Source organism: Polypterus senegalus, chromosome 4 (genome assembly GCF_016835505.1).
Source record: "Polypterus senegalus isolate Bchr_013 chromosome 4, ASM1683550v1, whole genome shotgun sequence".
Lineage (NCBI taxonomy): Eukaryota > Metazoa > Chordata > Cladistia > Polypteriformes > Polypteridae > Polypterus > Polypterus senegalus.
Genome location: NC_053157.1, coordinates 12,486,363 through 12,492,854, shown reverse-complemented (window position 1 = coordinate 12,492,854; position 6,492 = coordinate 12,486,363). Strand labels below are relative to the sequence as shown.

General features: G+C 44.3%; 1 long non-coding RNA gene across 1 annotated transcript; it reads right to left on the bottom strand.

The window, feature by feature from the left end:
• Positions 1-421: 421 nt before the first annotated feature.
• LOC120528543 lies at positions 422-6,182 on the bottom strand. The gene is made up of 3 exons (XR_005633536.1): positions 6,074-6,182; positions 5,701-5,844; positions 422-511 (listed from the first exon to the last, which is right to left on the bottom strand). It is a non-coding gene; the product is annotated as an uncharacterized LOC120528543 (long non-coding RNA).
• Positions 6,183-6,492: the final 310 nt, after the last annotated feature.

Here is a 6,492-nt window from a genome sequence, read left to right as displayed (position 1 = left end):
TATAATAGAGAGATAGAGAGATTTGGACATAATACATCTTCTGTAATTGGGAATTTAAAGTGAGGAAAACATTAAAATTTATAAGTGCTGAGAGAGCAGGAAGTGTGTCTGACAAAACCATTCACAAGAATGAGAGGTGAGAGGACTAATGGCGTAGTTCAATATGGTTGAAAGGAGGACGGGACTTGGAAAAAAATCCCATGGCCAAAGTCTTGCGGAACTTGAACTTATCTCTTTAAAAAAAGTCGCAGGATTTTTTTATATTATAGGGAGATAACAATAAGCAAAGTACAAGTGAATATTGGCAACCATACAACCTGATAAATGCTGATGTGTAGTTTCAGGTGGCACACAGACTTGTTACTTACTTAAAATGTCTCTAGTTGAGTCTTCATGTTTGGTCAGCTTTCTTCAGGATAGGCTGCATGCCCGTCTCAATATGGCTGCTGAGCTGTGCTCTCCATTGTGTTGTCCTTTTCAGTTGATGGTGTGTGAGCGTCTCCTTCATCAGCTGGTAAAAGAGAGAGAGAGAGAGATGGGGGTAAAGCAAGCCAGTTTATAGATTTACTGTCCACACCCTACAGCCAATAGAGCGTTGTGCTACTTAATTGCTTCAGGTAACTTCAGACCAATGGGGGCACAGAATATCTTTCACGCCTGCCCCCAAAACTATTTGTTCAGCTGATGCTTGCCTGCCAGGTAGTTTGGCTTTCCTGTGGGGGTTGACTGAGAGAGTCCTGCAGAGAATCGCTTGCCAAACTGGTTTGAGGCAACACCCTCAATCTTGACATAAACTTACAAAGAGACTCAGTCCTAAAGGGGAGAGAAGGTTCTTAACCATCAAACCACTGCTGATCTTATCAGTGATCGACATTAGTGTTATAAGTTACAAATAAAGACATACAAAATATTTATCAACTTATATGCAGAATTTCACACCACAACCCAAGTCAATTCAGAAATCTGATACAAGCCAATTCCAAACAGCCGTACTTCAGACCAATGGGGCGCAGAATACCTTCACACCTGCCACCCCCAAAAACCATTTGTTAAGTCAGTCTGGCTTTCCTGTGGGGGTTGACTGAGAGAGTCCTGTAGAGAATAACTTGCCATACTGGTTTGAGGCAACACCACCAACCCTGTTGTAAAATTACAGAGACTCATCCCATGGGGGTATTTGTACAGGGGTTCTCAACTTCCTCTGGACCCTGTCATAAAATTCACTATCCTGACTTAGTCCTATGGTTAAACATGGATGGATCTCACTAATGAAATGCTAAAATCACATTGCTTGGTCTAAATTACAAATAAAGACAAACAAAATATTTATCAACTTGTATACAAAATTTCACACCACAACAGACGGCTCTCCCCGGTCTCATACAGGACTCCAGTCGGAAGGGGCAGAGTCATATGCCCTCGCTGAGCGACTGTGGGTGATAAAAGAGGCAGCGGGGTTAACGAACGCGCCCGCCTCTCACCCCGAGGGGGGTATCTCTTACCTTAGATAAGGCCTAGAAGGCGATTGTGTGTGACCATATTGATCATGATACCCTCCATTTAGAAACACATACACTGGCGAGGTTTGGTCCCCTTAGCGTGCTCTGTGCCCCACCACAGCTTGATCACAGAGGTCTACAGATGGTTTCCTTGGACTTCATCACTTGGTTGTTCTTTTCACATGCAGTGTGATTTGTCGGACCTTCTATACACACGTGTAGACGGGTTCGGGGGCATTCCAATCAATTCAGTGTGCCACGGGTTGGACTCCAGTCAAGTTCTTGATACATCTCAAGGAGCATTAAAGCAAACGGGAGCTCCTGAGCACAATCTGGAGTATCACAGCAGAGGGTCCGACTACCTCGAGGAATGAGAGCTTCCAGTTTTTTCATTAATTTTAATGTAATTTTAATTAATTAAAATTTACATTTGCTAAATATTCTTGAAAACATGTTGTCACTCCGTCTCTATGGGTTGTTGAGGGCACATTGGTGAGAGAAAAAGTCAAATGTCTCCATTTCACAGAATAAAGTGAGGGGGTCTGAAAATGTTATGAATCCACCATAGCCAGTAAAGTGAATATATGAGACTGACAAGTAGATATTAGGCATGGAATATAAAACCTAAGCTAGCATGTTAGCATATTATGTGCCCATGGACACAGGCAGAATGGCACAAGCAGGAGCAAAATGCAAATGTGTAATTGGCGCAACATCCCAGCATCCTTAGCGGCAGGGAACCCAACCTAGAAAGGAGCTTCTGGAAGATTGTTGAGTTCCCATTGATCATCCATTTTCTAACCCACATCAGTTTCTGTCAGCACTTGGCACCAGGTGGCTGTCTGTGGATGGGATGCCCGTCCATTGCTCTCACACACAACCATTCAGTCAGACTTACTAGTTGACTCCGCCATCTCATCTTTGGAATGTGGGAGGAAACAAATGCAGACCTGGTGACAATGTGCCAACAATGGCAAGGTGCCATATGAGAGGCGGGCATCAAATTAAAAGAAGTGGCAGTTCAGGGTGTGGTGTGTAGATGGGGACAGAATTGGCTCAGACACACGAAGGAGATGGTGATGGTGTGAGGAACCTCATCAGAATTGGGAGATGTAAAGAGTGGTGACCAGCAGGGGGCAGTGCTGGAGCCGCTGCTATTACTAATATGCAGAAATGATTTAGATAGGAATATAAGGAACAAGCTGGTTAAGTTTGAAGATGATACCAAGACAGGTGGATTAGCGGATTAACAGATCATCGAGAATCCACTGAATCCTACAGAGGGCCTTGGACAGCAGACAGGCTTGGGAAGATGAAATTGAATGTCAGTAAATGTAAAGAATTAAACATAGGAATTAAAAATGTGAGGTTTCAGGGGGCTGAAAATTAAAAGTCCACCTCATGAGAAGGATTTACGAGTCGTAGTGGACTCTCAGCTATCGACTTCCTGACAGTGTTCAGAAGCATTTAAGAAGGCTAACAGACTGTCAGGTCATATAGCGCCTTGATGTGTGGAGTACGTCACAGGAGGTTCTGCTCAAGCTTTATAACGCACTGGTGAGGCCTCATCTGGAGTCCTGTGTGCAGTTTCGGTCTCCATAAAGAGATAGCAGCACTGGAGAAAGTCCAGAGAAGAGCGACTTGGCTGATTCAGGGCTACAGGGGATGAGTAATGAGGAAAGATTAAAAGAGCTGAGCCTTTACAGTTTAAACAGAAGGAGATTAAGAGGAGACCTGAGTGAAGTGTTTAAAATTATGAAGGGAATTAGTCCAGTGGATTGAGACGATGACTTTAACATTAGTTTCGTTAAGAACTCGGGGACACAGTTGGAAACTTGTTAAGGGGAACTTTCACAGAGAACCACAGACACGTAGAATGAGCTACCAAGTAGTGTGGTAGACAGCAGGACATTAGTTTCTTTGAAAACTTAACTTGATGTTATTTTGGAAATTATACAGTGGACAGGACAGGCGAGCTTTGTTGGGCTCACTGGCCCCTTCTCGTCAAGATTGCTCTGATGGGTAGGGATTAGCCCCTCAGGACCCTGGAGTTTTGCAATGCTGTGTGGTTATGCTGATTACATCCTGTGACACTGCTGATTTCAATGAACACCTGCAGGCATTAAAAGTAACAAATGACTTCCTTCAGATTCTTAATTCCCCACAGCCTGTACATCTTGTCGAGACATTTCTCTGCTGCTGTCACACTGTGGGAGTCCTGTGGGGAATTTGAGTTCTGCACGCAGAGAAGAACCAAGCAGGGAGATCTTTATTTAGTCCTGGCATTCTAGATAGATGGATAGATAGATAGATAGATAGATAGATAGATAGATAGATAGATAGATAGATAGATAGATAGATAGATAGAGTGAAAGGCACTATATGATAGATAGATAGATAGATAGATAGATAGATAGATAGATAGATAGATAGATAGGCACTATATAAAGGCACTATAGATAGATAGATAGATAGATAGATAGATAGATAGATAGATAGATAGATAGATAGATGTGAAAGGCACTATATGATAGATAGATAGATAGATAGATAGATAGATAGATAGATAGATAGATAGATAGATAGATGTGAAAGGCACTATATGATAGATAGATAGATAGATAGATAGATATGAAAGGCACTATATAATGGATAGATAGATAGATATGAAAGGCACTATATAATAGATAGATAGATAGATAGATAGATAGATAGATAGATAGATAGATAGATAGATAGATATGAAAGGCACTATATAATGGATAGATAGATATGAAAGGCACTATATAATGGATAGATAGATAGATAGATAGATAGATAGATAGATAGATAGATAGATAGATAGATAGATAGGGGGAGGCGAGCACTGATAAATATTTTCTCCCCCAATACATTAGCTGAGGGCTTTGCCTTTTATATGTATTATATGTGGTGCAGTGTGTAGCGCTGCTGCCTCGCAGTAAGCAGACCCAGGTTCGCTTCCCGGGTCCTCCCTGCGTGGAGTTTGCATGTTCTCCCCGTGTCTGCGTGGAGTTTCCTCTGGGTAATCTGGTTTTCTTCCACAGTCCAAAGACATGCAGGTTAGGTGCATTGGCGATTCTACATCATCCCTAGTGTGTGTGTGTGTGTGTGTGTGCCTTGTGTGGGCTGGAGCCCTGCCCGGGGTTTGTTTCCTGCCTTGTGCCCTGTGTTGGCCAGGATTGGCTCCAGCAGACCCCCCGTGACCCTGTAGTTAAGATATAGCTGGTTGGATAATGCATGGATACATTAGGTGGCAAATCCCTTGGGGTAGGATTCCCACACAGATGCCTGCAGAGCATTCTGGGAACTGTAGTCCTGCGAATCAGCCCTGTTGTATTCTATGAGGGCCGGCAGGGGGAGCTGATAGGCTTTTTAATCCCTATTTTGGGGGACTTCTGATTGACTTGGAAGTACTTCCATCAGGCTATGCCTTAGCACCAGAAGTACTCCCAGGTCTAAGATAAAGAACACCCCTCAGCCTCATCCAGGTGAGTTGGAGTCAGGTGTGGAGGACAGACAAGAGAGAGGTTGGGTTCATGCACTGATACAGCATGTTGCTGCACCACCTCAAGATCCCAAATTAGGACAAGAGCACAGCCGTGCTGTGCAATGGGTGACACACCTCTGCAGCACGCTAGTCTGAATGGAGCAGTACACTATGATGTTTTTTAAAGTGGCTGGAGTGCCAACCAGGTTGGAGGGCTGGATGCAGGTTAACATCATACCCAGGACAAAGCAACTGCAGGTTAAGGGCCTTGCACAACAGCCCAATGGAGTGGAATCACTCCCGGCATGTACAGGATTCGAACCGACAACCTTCCGATTGCCCCCACTTTGCCCCAAGACAGAGAAGAAGAAATGTGGTTGGTTTATGACACATTGGAGAGTCTTTGTACAAGATAATTTTAGCAGATAAACCTTTTAGTTTTACCAGACTATGTGTCTGTGAGGTTGCGTCTGAGGTTTGTGGGGCTGTAACGACCCCCCCATGTCATCTCCTTTTATCTCCACGGTGCAGAGAAACTACCCAGTGAGGGTAACTGACTCCGCCCCTTCCAGGCTTCATTATTTTCAGCAACAGATACTCGCGGTGCTAATGCGCCTGCCAGGCATCACCAAAGTACAGGAAAACGTCGTCAGACTAAAAGCAGCTTAAACTTACAACAGTGATGGCACTCACCTGTTCAAACAGTCGAAGTGGGAGTGGGCGCTTCTGCGAATGTTTTGGCTTTGGCGCTGTGTAAAGCCGGCGGTGGGGTGGACGTGCGTTCAAGAAAGTGCCTACTGGACTTCACGTGTGCCCGGTCTCCACAGCTACCTACCGCTGCAAAGTAAGAAGTGTGGAGAGTTAATTTAATGAGTTCCGAGAAGGGGATGTCAAAAGGCAACTGTGGTGGAGAGAATACATAAATACATGCTTTTATAACATCTCGTCTAGATTACTGCAATGCGCTTCTTTTTGGAATTAGCCAGGTCTCCATTGCTCGCCTACAGCTGGTGCAAAACGCTGCTGCTCGATTTTTAACTGGCACAAGACAGCATGACCACGTTACCCCAATCTTGGCTTCCCTTCACTGGCTTCCAAGATCCTTGTACTGTATTTGGTATTAAATCCTTTAATGGTTGTGCCCCTCTTGTCGGAACTGCTGCACCCTTATGTCCCGTCTGTCTCGCTCTCTCAGGTCAGCAGACCGGATGCTTTTACGTGTTCCCAAGGCACGATGCAAACTCCGAGGTGATCGAGCTTTTTCAGTTACAGCCCCAAAACTCTGGAACGATTTGCCGTTTCACGTTTGGCAGGCTCCTTCGCTAGCTGCCTTTAAATCCTATTTAAAAACACATTTTTACTCTCTATGACTTTTAACCCAGTATGATATTGTAATGACCCGGCAGTCAGCGCTGGCGGCATGGTGCATTGTGGGTATTTCTGTAACGTTACTGTTTGTACTGGGCAAGCAAGGCAATTGATTTC